This window comes from Melospiza georgiana, chromosome Z (assembly GCF_028018845.1).
Source record: "Melospiza georgiana isolate bMelGeo1 chromosome Z, bMelGeo1.pri, whole genome shotgun sequence".
Lineage (NCBI taxonomy): Eukaryota > Metazoa > Chordata > Aves > Passeriformes > Passerellidae > Melospiza > Melospiza georgiana.
Window position 1 is genome coordinate 70,940,207 of NC_080465.1, and position 16,824 is coordinate 70,957,030.

Sequence of the window (16,824 nt, forward strand, 5' to 3'; positions counted from 1 at the left end):
TGGCTTGTTCATAAGTGAAAACTGAGAATGTTTACTTTCCAGTAGTATGATGGCTTGTTCATGTAATGATATGTAGTGAATTACAGACAAAACAGTCTTTACACCATTTCATTTTTATTTCAATTCCTCAAATATTTTAATTATATTTTCCACAGTAAAAAATAAATTACCTATTTTTGCAAATAACATGACTAAATTTTACATCATGCTAGATAGAATGCCAGAGGGAAATACTCCAGTGAGTAAATATGCAGAGTCATAACTCTAAATAACCTTTTACAATAGTGACTCTGGAGTGCACAGTGTGTTCCTACAACTCTCTAAGCCATTAGTCACCTAACTTATGACCAGAAAAGCTCACCTGCAACCTTGCTTCAGTGTATGTCAGTACCAAGCAGCTCAACACCTGTTTTACCAGTAAGTCTTGGCAAGACCTTCAGAGTAAGAAAGTCCAGTCATAAACATGCTTTGAACATACCTAACATAGAAAATGGATTACTTGGCACTGTGTACTAGCCATTGCCTCCAACACTTCATTTAAAATCTCAGGAGGACAGACATTGAACACCTGCTTGAGGTATCTGACAGATTCTGAAATCCTCCTCAGTAGCAGGACATTCAAACATGCATTTGTCACTATCTCTTAGTGCCTTTGACTGGCTTTATATTTTATGGGGAGGTGACCATTTCCTTCTCCTGCTGCTGAAGGAGTACTACATCACAGTGCAAAGAAAATTAATTAGAACAGGACAAAAACCAGAAGGAGAGAACATGATTTTCAAATAAAGTGATTCAAACTGAACTCCAGGATGCAAGAATCTCTTCAGTGTTTTCTATCAACTGACCAATATAGATCCCTTACTTAGCACCAGAGGAGCTAAGTTCCATTTCGCATCTCTCACATCTCAAACTTTTGACTGACATTCAAGCGGTGACCTTTTCAATAGCAGTATCACAACAAAGTCCCTTTTTGATCTCACTCCAATTCCTTTTTATGATGTAGAAATCATGACTGTAAATTTCACTTACTGCACTCTAACAGCTATTTTAGAAGACAGTGCTTAGAAATGCATCACACTAAATGCATAGCTGTATGTTAAAACTCTTACTATTAAAAATGTTAGAAGCATGACTTTAAAAACACCCTCTAAAGCAGAGCACTCAGCACTGAAAAGCTGATGTCAACAAATACTAAAACATTACTTTTTCTGAGTATTGACTCAAAAGTTTCTAGACTTTTACAGGAAATCCCCCACCCCCAGGTTGAAAGTCTTTGCAATGTCAATCAAAAGTTAATAAACGTCCCTTGCCTCCAAGAATTCTGACACGGTCCTTGGGTTTTTATGTAATTGTGTAACACTTCTCTGCCATCCCTGGGCCCAATCATCCTCCAGCTTACGGGAGGGATCTGCTCTGGAAATGAATCAGAGCCTATTCATAAGACTGTAAGGTCTGTTGTACACATGACACTTCAAGTCCAAGTAAAAACAAAGCAAATACGAAGGGAAAGAGGCTTCAGATCAGATAGCAGGAAACAAAAAAACACCACTCTTGGGAATCTCATTCTATTTTTATTACCAATGGCAAATATTTCTGTGTTCCTTTTATCCTGCAGGCTCCAAAGCCTAATTTGAACAAGCACCGATTAGTCATATTTGTAACCAAAATTTACAAAATCTGTTCCACTATTACCATATAAATCATGATACAAAAAAAAAAAAGTCAGTTAATTTAAAATTAAGATTCTACACTTGTTCCAGTTAGACTTCCAAAGATAATGAAGATCAACTTTTTAATCTCAGTACTCAACTTACGTGATTAAATACTACTCTCAAAAACATTTAAAAAATAAGCATTTGTGGAGCTTAATTGTGGAATTACAGTATTCCAATACAGACCACAAAAAAGCCTATGAGGAAATTAAGACTTCAGTCTCTGGAGCAGGGCTTCATGACACAAAACAATTCAGGCACAAGGCTACACACTGAACACCAAAGAGAATCAAAATGTTTAATCATAAAAGACAGGACTGAAAGCAATCTCTAAAGTTTATCCCTTTCTCCAAGGCAGAATCAACAATATCTATGGCAAATACTTGGAGGGAAAAACCTGTTGTTTTTAAAAAAAAAAATTAAAAACCCAATTCAACTTATTTTACACAATCACTGAAATAGACATCCTGTTGTCAGTAGAAATGGGATTATAGATTTAAGAATACAGCAATGCATTCTGAAAAGTGGCACACATACCTATAGAGGTAATCTGAACTACAGAATCTCCTATCATTAGCTCTTAAAAGAAGTAGTCTAAATTTCTGAGCTTTTTTTTTCCTAAGTAATTTTCTCAGTTTAGGGAAAAAAAAAAAAAAAAAGACAACTCAAACAATGAATTCCTCTGTGTGAAATAATGCTTCTTTGCCCAGCCAATCCTTGTTTTGTTCTTCTGACTTCTCAGGCAATTTCTTCTCCTTCCCTTCTCTGGCCTCTCTCAGAACACCCTTCCCATCCGCTCTCATCCCTGAACTGCTTTCCTTGACTGTACAAGCAAATCCACAGTATCTTTTTGCCTTTGCTTCTTGATAAGGCTGTTTCATCACAGCTCTTCCTTTATCTTTCTTAAGGCCACTTGTATCTGCCACACCAGCTCCTTTGTCCAGCCACTAGAGTTCAGTCATTATTTCACAGAACAACAGAATGAATCTGGCTTGGAAGGAACCTTAAAGGTCATCCTCCCTGCCATGGGCAAATACACCTTCCACTAACCCCATCCAACCTGGCCTTGAACGCTTCTAGGGCTGGAACAGCTACAATTTCTCTGGGCAACAGATTGTCTCATCACTCTCAAAGAAAGAAATGCCTTCCTAAGACCTAATCTAAACCTTCCCTCTGTCATCTGAAAGCTATTCCCTGCTGTCCCAGCACTTCATGCCCTTGTAAAAGATCCCTCTCCAGCTTTCGTGAAATGTCCCACTTAGATACTGAGAAGTGCTATGGAGTCTCACCCCAGAGCCTTCTTTTCTTCAGACATTCCCAATTCTCTCAGACTGTCTTCACAGGAGATGTTCTTAAGGCTCTGCTCCTTAAGAACTTCAAAGCTCCTACATTCTCCCAGTTTCTACCCTTCAAACTCCATTTCCTCCCTATCCAAGTCCAGCTCCAGTCCACTGCTCTCCTTCTCCATATGCTCATCCTTCCATCCACCTGCAATTTTTCTTCTTTTCTTTGACACACTCATATTAATCTGCATTGTGGATAAGAAGAGAATGGAAACCATAAAACTAAGAGTTTGTACAACTATCTCACTGCTTAGAACTTTTTAGGAAAGCTCTGTTGTGCACACAAAGTTCTTCAACAATAGCACTTACAATCAGGGAAATCAGTTAATTTTTTAGACACTAATAATTTGCCCAATTTTCTGAAAGCTTTTCAAACAGCAACTAAATGTACATCCTTAATGTAAAAAGTTATTTCACACTGAAATTCTAAACTCCTTTTTCCAAAGAACAGCTTGAAAAAGAGGTCAGGAATAATTTAAAAGAATTTTTTCTTCTATCACAGCCCTTAGAAGCCAGTGAACTATGTTCACTTTGAACATTATCCAGATAATAAGTCAATAAAGGGCATTCACTCAAATAGAAGATTTTGGCCCAAATGACTGAAGTTGAGCAAAGTCAGAAGTAAAATCATTGCCTTTAAAAAGTACATCAGTAATCAGGAAACAGAGGAGAACCAGTCCTACCTACATGCAAGGAGTAACATGCATTCTTAAAGTCAGTAACTCTGATAAGCAATGCTTCAAATCCTTGACTGCTAAATTTTAAAAGGATAAATGAAATTGTGCTATGTTACAGGTTATGCCTCAACATGAGTTTTTAAAAGAAATTGCCAGGAAGAGACAATCACTACTGAGCATGTTAGCAGAAAAAAATCTATTTTCCATTAATTCAAAAGAAAGGAAAAAAAAGGAAACATAGCATTCGCACAGTAAAAAGCAATTACATCACCTTAGTTTTAAGTAGAAACTTAACAAACACATGACAAAGCAGATTTAAATTTTTTCCTTCAGAAAAAAAACATAACAAAGTTTAAAAAAATCAAAGATTTTAGATCTTCACAAAGAACTCCCCATAAGTTCTCCCCACAGTCTCATTAGAATCTCACCAAACTTGTTCAGCTTTTACACTACAAAAAGTGTCCTGAGAACCTAAAAAATAATCAAAAGAACCCCAAGGTTCCAGATTATTTTTTCTACGGCAATTTTTTAAAGTCAGCTGCTGTACGTAGCATCTGGTGAGGGCCCTCCAAATTCTTCCTCCTAATCTCAGTAGCCAGAAAACATATCTGAAGAAAAAGAGAAAGCAACACATCTGAATGGAAAATAGCATGAAAGAAATGCAGACAGTCATACTAAGTCATAAGACTTGAAAACAAAATTTCAGAGATGGAGTATTTGCAACCTCATCCTTTCTGAGGTCAACGTAGAGGAAACACTTAAGTTCAAACATGAGAGATAGAGATTGCATTAGCACAGACATATGTTTGTTATTCAGTGAGCTTGAGGGGAAAAAAAAGGGAGAAAAAAGGTTGGTAATACAAAAACAAGCATAGAAGTATTAAGAAATGTTAGTGTTATGGTTGCTTGTACCCATATTTTAGCTCCTTGCGCATTGTGATACTCATTGATTAGATGATCATATACCACTTCTTGTTATTCAGAGGATAACAAGAAATGGTATATGTCATGACAAATGGCACATGACATATATGTCATGAAACACAAACTTACAAAGTACAAGGAGGTGCCTTACGTGGAACATAACACTTTCCTACTAAGGAATTCGAATAAAGCACAGTTAATAAAACCAGCTGACTGAGAAGTTTCACATTCAAGACATCTTTTGCCGAAAACTGACTTTTATGAAAAACAACTCTTCTAAAAAACAATCAAAACCAAAAGCAGAAAATCAAAACAAACTAACAAAAAGCCTCCACAAATGTACTCTCACAGAAAATCTGCACAAGACAGAAAGGAAATAAGTTAATAAGACTAAAGGGCTACTTATTCTGCCTGTTCTGTACTCACAGTCCCTGAGCCACGCTTTGAGCATGATGCAAAAAGCCAAAGGAGAAGAAAAGAGTTCAAGAACTTTTGTGCCTGATACAACTAAACATTTGGGGCTGGACTTCCTATATCCCTGAAGCAACCTTCTGGCTAGGAATGCGCTTACTCCACCCCAGAAGAGCCTTGCTTCACTAACAGTCTTAGAGGAGCCTGACAACTGACATCGAAGGGTCTGACCACTGGGCGTGGAGGTGGGCTCTCAAGCACTCTCATCAAGTGCAACAATTATCAGGCCAAGAGCCAGAGCTCTATCCCCAAGAATCCCAACCCCATGCTTAGGATACCTTCCAACAGGAACTAGCAATCCTAGAGAGTAACAGTAACATTTTGTATCTCTGTGTTCAATATTGTAGCCACAACAGATAATTACTGCGCGATTTGAGTTAATGATCTGCCCGGTTCTCTCCCAAATAAACTTTAAGAGATAGAGGATGATTCTTTTTTAGGTTCTCAGGACAGGCAGTCCGGTTTTTTCCAACTGTTGCCATGATCAAAAGAGTTGAAATTTAATAGATATTTAAGGCCTCCAGTGAAAAACCATTCTATACTTAGGGTTTCAAGAGGAGAAACAATGAGCCTAACAAGCTGAAGTGCAGAACATACATGACCACAAACAAGGCCAACAAAAACAATGTTATGAACTTCCTAAGTGCTGTAAAGTAACTTTAAAAATCTGAAGAGTAAAGTATGTCACAACAGATAAGATTTATAAGCTTTTAAAATTCATTATTTTGATTCCATTGCAGTCTTTCATCTGTAAAATCGAAAAAAAATCTTTTACAGATGTGCAAAACCAAAACTCTCTGAAGTCTGCACCTTGTTTTGAGATAACTCTACAAATTAAAATATGAAAACACTTCAGCCTTCCTGAGTGACTGGGATGTACACAGCAGGTAATAAGGCAACAGGGTACACACTGAATGATAAGTGCATGAGCTAGGTTATAAGAGTGGTCAGCTGTGGGCAGTTAAAGGCCCAGCTCCTCACTTAGCTGTTTCCTTACAGTACTCCCTTATTTTGCAGCCTAGGGGTCTCTGACACTGTTCCTCTAAAACGCATTGCATGTCTACACATATACGCTGCTACAAAAACCAGAGCACTTCAAATCAAACCCCAGCAATAAAATGAAAAATTTAAATTTTAAATTTAAATTTTAAAATTTAAAATTTCATATAAAAAGGATCTGATATCTCTGATTACTTACACTTAAAATTGATACAAATTCTAAAGGCCATAAAATAAACTTTTTCTAGAATTTTTTATGACTTCAACATGAAAACTGGTCTTGGATATTTACATTCTTTTGGAGTTATTTGTGCAGACCAAGTAATCACCTTAAAATACAGTATTAACAACCATATTCAATCTGACTGGAATCCCTTTTAGTTTCCACATACAGATGGGCCAAAATCCTTTCTTCCCTTCCTTTTGCTGGGGAGATTTTCTATGGCTAACAGTAGGGACAAGAACTGAAACACAAATCACAGGCCCTGCACAATCTCCTCAAACTCAATTTCCTTACTCATGGAGTGTCATACATGTCAATGTAAAGCGCTTTTTTAACACCTTTTGGGGGTCAGGATCAGCTACTAAAAAGTATGTTTGCAATACAAAGAAAATAAAAATATAAATGTACATGAGTTATATTAAGGAGTTTGCAATTGTCAAACACTTATTTTCTTAATTTCAAGAATACTTTTTCATTATTAAAAGAGATCATTATTGTATAGAGTTATTAGCAACAATACACAGGTATAACCAATTTCAAGCATATCCTTGCAGATATCTCTTTACAACTAAGTGCTCATTACTGCTGATGTTTCAAAATCAGAAGCTAACCTAACCTGAATTACTTCTAATAAAGGCAAATGAAAAACAAGATCTAAAATAAGTGGTATGATACTGAAATGGCCATTCTTTCCAATGTTAAACATTCTTAGTGTTTTGTGATACTAAATACCACCCTAACACCTGAAGACCCACCTCACACCTACCAGTCAACGAATTCTAAAGCTACAACTACTCATGTTTTTCTGATTAAGTATGTCCATGGTTGTTATCCAAATTACACACATTCATGAATATTACCCACTCCTCTAACATACTTTCTAGAAATTATAAAGTTGTGAATTTGAAGACTTGATTTCTTTCCTAGATCTAGATATTCAGGATAAAAGTAGATATTTTTCTCTCTAGTTACAGCAATTATCCAGAAGTTTCATATGTCTTGTGCAATTTTTATGAAATATTAACATAAATTGGGTATAATCAGTTTAACATTTTGTAATATAATAGACAGGAAAGTCCAGTTGCCACAGAACATATAAAAAGAGGAATAGAATCTCTAGCTTAAATCAATCCACATTTTTTACCTAGTATCATCCAAAATATTGTTTATTTATATTGTAGAGAACTATATACACAAAACATTTAGGATTAAAGTTATATTACCTTAACAATCACTAACAAACAAATTAACAAAACAACACAAGCAAACAAAAAGTTTCTCTCCTAAGGAAATTACTATCTATGGCCTTGATTCTGCAAGAAGAGTTGTATGAACATTTATGTACATGGAGTCTCAAGCATAAGGTTTAATGGGGTACCTGTGCTCTTATGTAGAATAATGATTTTCAAAAGGGCTTAGGTATATAATTTGGCTTCTCTGATCTGTCTGTTGCTTCTAAGTCAAAACTTAAACATTGCAAATTAAAAAAAAAACCATTATTTTACTGACATTTCTGTTCCTATGTTTTGATTTTTAAAAAGTATAAAATCAGCTTTAATCAACAGCTAAAGATTTCAGGAAGGGATTTTTGTTGGAATAACCTTAGGTAAAATGTTCAAGAAGTTGAGAGGAAAAAAACAACTTGTGCAGAGGAAGTAAATTCAAAATGCAAAAAGCAGGAAAAAGTAAAAATAAAATGTAGAAATAAGCATTTTTCTCTTTTTGATAAAATAATAGTTACAACTAACATCTCGAGAATAATTAATTTTGTATTTCCATAACATCACTAAAATAAATACATTGTCCTTAGGCAGCTAGCTGTTGTGATAAACACTTAGTAGAAACTCTTAACATCAGGGAAAAAGTAGTATGAAAGTGCCACAAGCCTGCTTCACGCATGCACACACACACTCTCAAATATGCTAAAATATGCAACTCAAAAGAAAAAGTCCTCTTATAAATATCTCAACTTTAAATATTTCTGTAAAACTATATAAACTGATCAAGCAACTAATTCACGATTAACCACATACGGGGCTCATAGGAACAAACCCAAAAAACTAATTACAAATAAAAATAGACATCTTATATTTCACTTTATAAATACAACTATTCTTCATTCCAGAAAAGTGCATCCGTTCCAGTTAAAAAAAAAAAGATAAAAAGAAAAAAAAAAAAAAAAGAAGGGTGCTGTAAACACAACCACACAACCCTGGCAAGATAAACTTGACAGGAACTGTGTAACTACAGTAGCTCATTTCCTGCTCATATCGAGAATATTTAAAGCAACCCTCCTTAAATGAAAAATCAGTCAGAAAAGTTCACTACTGTTAGCTTAACAAACACATTCTTCTTAGAACGGCAGCTGCCTGAAACACAGACGCAAGAAACGCTAGGGCTGTAATGTCGCTTCCTGATGATGAAAACTACCCAAGAACTACAACTGCTTCTGCACAGTCCTTTCTTTCCTGCGAAACAGAGTTACACTCGGTCTCCACGCACACTACAGGGCAAAAGCAAACAGCAATTCCGCTGTTACACACCGAGGTGGGGACAGTTAGAGACGACTAGTGGCTCCCTCTGCATCTCACAAAGTTTAAAAATAAAAAGCTGCTTTTTCGAACTGTAAATGGTTCCTCTCCACGCACGTAGGCCTGAGGCCCTGTTGCAAACAGTGTCTAACAGGACCAGGCAGCACAAAGACAGGAATGGGAGATTAGTGGGAGGAAGGGAGGCCGGGATTGGGGCTCAGCAGGATCTTCTGGCTTTTTAAAATTCAAACTGCTCCCTGACCAATACAAATCACGGACACGCTACTGACTACTACACGGATTTACAGCATTAAAAACACGCCTTCTACGTGACAGCTATATTAACTTCACCCTTTTAAACATGTATCAGGGCACGCAGGAGGCACGATAGCAGAGTTTCATTTACAAGACTCTGAACACAATGCATCAGAAAGTTACTCTATTAGATATAGTAACCATGTTTTATAACAGCAAATCTACCTGAACAACTAAAAATCCTGCTGAAAATGTAACAAATTATGTAATATCAACAATAATTTGCCACTAACAAAATTCCTCTCTACTAGGATGAAAACTTTGTATCTTAAAATTTCCTGCAGCTATGTAATTTCTGTAGAAGCATTTTTATTAGTTCACAGGGTGTTTGTTTAAATGTGCCTGAGTTTTTAGCAACATTTACAACTCTACCATTTATAAGTACAAGATTTACTTTATTGTAAATCAGCTACTATTTATTTATAAAGACCTGAGACTAATAAACAGTCATTTTCAAAACACAGTTGACCTGTAAAAATTACACCTAATTACATATTCAAACATCATGGACACAAACAGCTAATAACAACCTCAGGATCTCAAAGTGATATAGCCTGACAAGAAAAGATGATGCTTTTTAAGATTCCTCACACTTCACATAAATAAATTTAGATGTGACTCTCAAGTACTTTGGTTAAGATCTCATCCTCACCTTGGTCCCTTAAATGTCACAAACACAGCACTTTACACACGATCCCTTGCCTGTTTTCCGTTTGCTAGAAGCAGAAAATGGTACTTCTTCCTTTAACATATATTCCTGTAGCGTATACAGGACACAGACACCAAAATTGTGCGGAATACCTAATATAATATGCTATGCTATCTGTATTTCTTGGGTCTGCAGGTGTTCGTGTTGTGTCAATCATCCTTCAAGCACTATTTTATGCTATAAATATACTAAGTCATTAACATACTAATCAATAATGTTATTTAGAAATGAAACATCTGCAAATTATAAAACCAAAAGCATTTAAACTTTTGAATGTTCAGAACACACTTGGTTAGAAGAACAAGGTAGTAGCAAAGACAAGTGGCATTTTTGTTCCTGAGTATTTACATTGTCTCTCCTCCCCTATGCCTCCACTTCTGCCCCACTTCAGAGGGCTGTCTGCTCTGGGACCCTTCCTTGCCCTAGGTGAAGTTGTAAATATGGGAAAGGATCAGTGCACATTTGCGACTAAATGTATTGTTTCCTCCTGCTCCTCCTGCTCTTTTCGGGTTGAGGCCTGTCACTGAGCAGCCGCTTCGCCTTTCTAATCCCCGAGCTGGAGTAAAGGCGCTGGCCGGCGGGCCTGCGCCCTCCGCCGGGCCTGGGCCTCCCGGCAGCCCGGCACGAACCAATCTCCTCCGCCAAACCCGACCGAGCAGGAAGGGGGGCTGCGAAATAAACACCTCCGGTTGCCACTTACTCCCCTCTACCCCGGATAACAGCTAATCCCCTCTGCTCCCGGCAGTGCTGGGCCGCTGGGCTGAGAGGCCCGGCCCGCTGCTGGCGAGGGCAGGGAGGGGAAGGGGAGACAAGGAGGGGGGATTACCTGAGCAAATCGGCGTCTGAATCCAACGAGAATCCGAGAGAGGGGGAGAGAAATCCGCCCCCCTCCCTCCTCAGAGAGGCCGCCGCCGCCGCTGGGCCGCCGCCGCCGCCGCGGAGCAGGAGGAGGAGGGGAGATAATATAACAACAATAATCCGGGCCGGGAGGGGGGCTGGCTCCTCTTCCGTCTCCTCCTCAGTGCAGCGAACATGTAGAGCCGGGGGGTGTGCGGCCGAGGCAAATCCCTTCCCCCCGAGCCTGCTTCACAACATCAACACGGGTCGGGCCGCGCCGCGCCGAACCGGTTCCGAGCCGGGGAGAGCGGAGGGTGGCCCAGGGGCAGCGCTGCCAAGGGGCCGCCGCCGCCGCCGCTCCCTCCGAGAGTGCGAGCGCAGGAGGGCGGGGAGAGGCGGCCTGGGCACGGTGAGTCGGTACCGAGCGGGGGGGCAAAGGGAGAGAAGGGCGAGGAGGGGGAGGAGGAGGAGGAGGGGGAAGGATCCTCTGTGTGTCTCTCTCGCTCCCTCTCAGAACAAAATGCCGACCGGAAGTGCAGCGGCAGGAATGACTCCCTCCACCGGCGCCAAACACCAGCAACCTCCCCCTTCCCTCCGCTGCCTCCTCCTCGCCGAACGCTCCCTCGCTCCACCAGCGCCGCTTCCGCCGCTGCAGCTGGAGGGGCTCCCTTGCCTCGCCTCTCCCGGCAGAGCCTCCCCTGCGTAGCTCCTCTCCCTGCTGCACGACCGTCTCTTTTTCCCCCCTTTTTTTTATTTTCTCCCTCCTCCCGGCCTTTTGGTGCGCGGAACGAGACAGAAGTTTATGCTTAAGCCTCCGCTGAGGATTTGCGAAGAAGGGATTCTCTTGGAAAAAAATACACGTTTTGGTGTTTATTTTTCTGTCCTGCCTAAGCATGGTGGAGGAGGACTGCAAAAGGCTGCCTCGCAGGAGGCAGACCTGGAAAGGGCTCTTAAACTGAACCCTCAGAGGCGGCAGCCCCTGGAGGTGGGACACTCGCTGGAGTTACTGTCGCCGCTCATGCCCTTTCTGTGTGGATGTGAGAGGCCGCGCCGCAGGAACCGAAACACCCGCTGCTCAAAGCATTGCCGGGGCGAGGGATTTCCAGATGGACATACGAAAAGGGAGTGGCTTTCAAAAACGGGCTTTTTGGACGAGCACCGGGGAAAATGCTGATGTTCAGGTGAAATGTCCTTCGCTGAAGGCTGAGGCTCCACCGCCACTATATTTACTGTAAATATTTTAATTGTGTGTTGTGAAGGAGTGTTTGGAGAAAGAGCATGTCCTAATCTGAAAGACTTTCTGGTGTTCCTCTCTACAGGTAAAACCGAATAATCATAACACAGGATAATAATGAAGAAGCATTTATATCCCATGAAGTAACTATGTCTTTTAGTACTCACTTAATGTCGTTTGCTGCTCAGTACTTGGACAAAAATCCTTTCATTTCTAAAGGAAGCACTCCTTGTCTGTCGACTCCAGGAATCAGCTGGACACAGCTGTAAATACCCTGTGACATATAAACACACCCTTTCAGCGCTGGATAAATGTTATTTGCACAAAGGGACAGAATCTTACACCAGTGCACCTGATCTCTCCAATGCTTAGGATTTTTTGAATTGTGCTCTGGTTTTAATATAGACTTCAAATGCTTCTCTTATGCTTAAACTACTACAAAATTCATAATTTTGGATGAATCAAAGTTTGGTTTACAAGTGGTTTTTTTTGGGTTTTTTTTTGTTTTGTTTTTGTTTTTGTTTTGTTTTTTTTTGTTTAAAAATACAGAAGTGAAGACGGCACTGGAAAACACGGTAATTCAGTAGTGGAAATACTATTGTTCTAATGGCACGTATTAAGAGACAGGGTAAACTAGGCTCTGAAAAAAATATATTACAGATCTTTGTTCCAAGTCAATATAAAGGGTCCCAATCCTATAATTGTTTATGCATTTATAACTTGAAGTTATCAATTCAAAATAAAGGTGAATAATTGGTGTTGCAAATGAAGTGTGTCCTTAAGTCTTTGCACTTAATTTAATACATTGCAACTCTGTAACTTAAGGAGAAAACTGTTTACGTTCTCTTGGAAATAAAATATAACTTAGGGAACTACCTATCTGGAGTTCATATAGCATATATATGCGTACTTACACATCTGTGAATTTCCAGGAAAATGTAATTCTAAAATTACAAAGCTCAGGAATACTATTTCAATCTACTTCTAAGTGATTGTTACCAATTTATGTTGATGGAGTCTTTCTGTAATTTTAGTAATCCTATTAAATAATTATTTTTTTCTTAGTTGGTGAATTAATATGTAAATAAAATACAGAACATTGAATTTTTAATTTTCAAATGCCAAATATGTTTTTTTATGGTTCTATGGTCAGGCACAACACCTATTTGATTATGGTTTCAATCAGAATATCACTAGACCATTTAATGCTTTTAAAATACCACTCAACTAAAAGAACTTGTAGAAATGGCCATTTTACTTGACTACTATGCTGTATTACCTGCACAAGAGAACAACTAATTTAAACCATTAAGAGAGAAGGTGGTGTGTAACACACATGAGCAAATCAGGATTTTATTTTCCTTAAGGGAAATAAAATATTTTTATTCCACTTTTAAAAATGAAAGATCAAATTCTTTGACTGCATTCAGACAAGCAGTTCCTTGTATTCTGCTTCAAAAGCGCACTCACAACAATCTATTGCAGAATGGATGTTCACTATATTCCTAAAAGCACTGTAGTAGGCATAGGGTTCATGTCATTATGCCTGAAATGACCAGAGAAGTGATAAATCAAGTATTTCAGATTACCTGATAACTGCTGCAAAAGCCTTTAAACCTTATTTGTGTTCCAGGCCTTAGTCATGGGGTGGGGATGGCCCTAATCTCTATGGGAGGAGCTATGCAGCCATGCAACCATGACTGTAGCACACTAAGGAGCATAAACTGCACGAACAAAGCTGGTTGCAGTGTGGAGAAGGGCAGAGCTCTCTGAATTACCCTGGCAAACCCACACCTATGTAGTCTAGAAAATGAACTGCAAGTTTCAGGGTAAAAGTTTTAGAACCTAATCCTGCTCCTTTTGATGTCCAGGGCAAATGCATCTTTTGCCCAAAACAAATGACTGAATTCCCATAACTTTAAGCTATTTATCCAGTCTGTTACTTCAGACTCGTTTTTTGTTCTTCAAAGTAAATCTTAATTCAAAAGGCAGGAATTAAAGATATTCATGGAGAGAGCACTCAAATAATTTTCACAAAATATATGGAAAGCTGTAGGTATCTTTCTTGCTGCTGTTTACAACTGCTGCTGCTGTGTACTGAGATAAGCTTTATAAATGCAAAGATAGTATTGCTCAAAGTAGAGAAGGGACCTCTTTTGCCCTCCTCACTCTGATGTTAACTTCCCTGAATGCTACATATTGTTATTCAGCTTCATAAATTATGGACACCATGTAATACTGGAGTAAAAATACACCTGGCACCAATGTTTTCTTAGATATGATTGTTGTAATTTGATTTTTTTTCTGTAGAATAAATGAAAAATGCATTGGTTTTTACCATTTTTGTCTCTTTAAGGGCCAGTATAACATTCAAGTACCTGTCATTTTAAGTTATGTGATGCACTAGCACTGTGCATTCTGTTTACCTCCTAGTAATTTACAGGTACGTATATTACCCATATTACAGTATATGTATTGCCAGGTAGATTTTTAAAATAATTAGGACATGTCAGTAAAATATATTTTTAAATTAAGACTGTTTATTTTATATACCCTCTCAATTGGACAGAACTTTCCTATAAAAAGGAAAGTTATTATCTCTATACAGTAACACAATCATTAGCTATCATCCTAAATTTAAGTACTCTATTTAGAATCTGGTGTTAAGGGTGGATCACACAGTGATTAGGAAGAATTTAATAATGTACACTGTATGACAAGTAATACAAAGTTATGTTCTTTGCATTGCCTTTAGTTCACAGAACAAATAATAACACCGTGTAACTGTAAATTGACTGGGAGATATTCTGTGAAAAGTAAGCAATCTGAATATGAAACTCACAGTGGTACACATTAAATAAAAAGCCAAAGAAGCCAGAGGAGTCAAACATTTGTATGGTTACTTGCTTTAAGTTTACAACTTCATGGAAACTACTGATTTTTATTTCTTTTTCCTGGTAAGCCATATGGAGGTAGTATTTTTTCCTCCTTCTAATTATTTAGCTTAATTGACTAACAGGAATTTAATATTAAATTAAATGGTACTTTTTCATTTTAAGTGACTCTCTACCATGTTAAGAATGAGCTTCTGTTTGTACACAGTATGAATTCTATGGCAGGCATATATTAAAATGTACAGTAATGTTTCTATGGAGAAAAAATGAGAAGACAAAACTCTGGTACTTTAATTTGAATGTTAAAGTAAACTGTGAATGTGGACATTCATCTTCTGGCAAAGGACTGAAGTTAAAAATTGGCCTTAAGGGCTGTTGTATTCAGATCTGTATTCATAAAGTCATACTTGTATGCATTAAAAAAGTTAAGAATATCATAACATACCTTGCCATTCCATTTTTAATGAACTTGCCAGAAAAAGAAGATTTAAAACAGAGATATGCCTATCTATATAGCGTATGTTAAAAAAAGTGTCTTGGGCTCAGGCCTTTAAAAACTGCTTCCTTGGAAGAGAGAACTTTCTGATTCTTCAGAAGTGTTAATTATCCTCAGCAAAATCATGAAATGGCTACATATAAATATCAGGTTAAACATGCCTGAGACTGTTCTCTGGCATTGGAGCTTGCAGCCACCAAATGTTCCATGTTTTACCCAGGATAGTCACATGCATGTTTTGCCCATTGAGAATGGGTTATGACCAACACTAATGTCTAAATTGTGCACAGGAATTGTCTGGGAAAGTGCAAGCTGGCATGCTTTGAGCCTGTGCCAAGGTCTGTTCAAAGAGATGTGCAATTTTTAGACAGGTTATTTCCAATGTCCATGTATGTTCCATTTATGTTGCATTTTAGAGACACGCCTAAAGCAATCTTCTCAAAGTGACTTGACAAAAGGAGAAGAAACTGTAAGAAGAAACTGTAGTTCTCCATCTAGGGATAGATCGCATTCACATTTCTAATTATTTTTTTATTCAAGCAATTAATAACCTTATAATTATTCAGAAACCTGATAAAAGAAAGTTCATTGAAATTTGGCTATCAGTTGAAATATTTGTTCATATGAAGACATTTTAAAAAGTCCTACACAGTGTCTAAACCAGACTTCTAACCTGTAGCAGATGTCCCTCTTGGTTTAGACATCCCGTGGCCTTTACAAAAGGATGTTACAGTGGGACTGGGAGGAGAAAACATTTAGTGCAATAAAATGAAATAAGCACAAGTAACTTTTGCACTCTTTTGGGTTATGGCTGTCAACATCAATTTGTAATGAAAATTACTTCTGAAGAGTAATTTATTGATTTTAAGATAGAAAAGGAGTAAGGATAAATAAAACATCATCTGTTATTTTCTGAATGCTGAATATTCCATTTATATAACTTTTATTCTTTTTTTTTTTTTAAATGTAGCTGGACATGTGCTGGAAATTTGCTTCTCAGCATGGCCACAGGGATGAATAGCACTGCATCTACTTTGTCAGGACTTTAGAAGATGTGTGGATGCTCCATTAGTGAACCAGAAAGCAGTATAAATTTATCACTTATTTAATTTCTCACAAACTTGCAATACTGTGCATTCTGAAGCACAAAGCCTTTTTAAAATTTCTGGTTTAACTTTCGACAGGGACAATAGTGGTCCAGAAAATTGAGCTGTTGACCTGGAGAAACGCAAATTAAATGCAAATATATGTCTCTGGCTAGATGATGCAGCTTAAAAATCAGATCAAAATTATCTATTTATGAAAAAATATCCTTTTCTGGATCATGATGTATTTAAATTCCTGGTTTTGATGTTTACATTTCTGTATTTATCCTCCCACAATTTTAAAATACATATTCAACTTCTTAAGGTTTCTTAAACATAATTCATCTATTAAAAGATGAATTCACCATAGGAAA

General features: G+C 37.9%; 1 protein-coding gene across 4 annotated transcripts in view; it reads right to left on the reverse strand.

Annotated features, from left to right (window-relative positions):
- Positions 1–11,460, reverse strand: part of NIPBL (NIPBL cohesin loading factor) — a 147,963-nt gene extending 136,503 nt beyond the window's left edge. For all 4 annotated transcript variants that reach the window (XM_058044612.1, XM_058044613.1, XM_058044610.1 and 1 more), the window contains exon 1: positions 10,731–11,460. The gene's annotated coding sequence lies outside the window, so the exon portion shown is untranslated. The remainder of the gene's footprint in view (positions 1–10,730) is intronic.
- Positions 11,461–16,824: the final 5,364 nt, after the last annotated feature.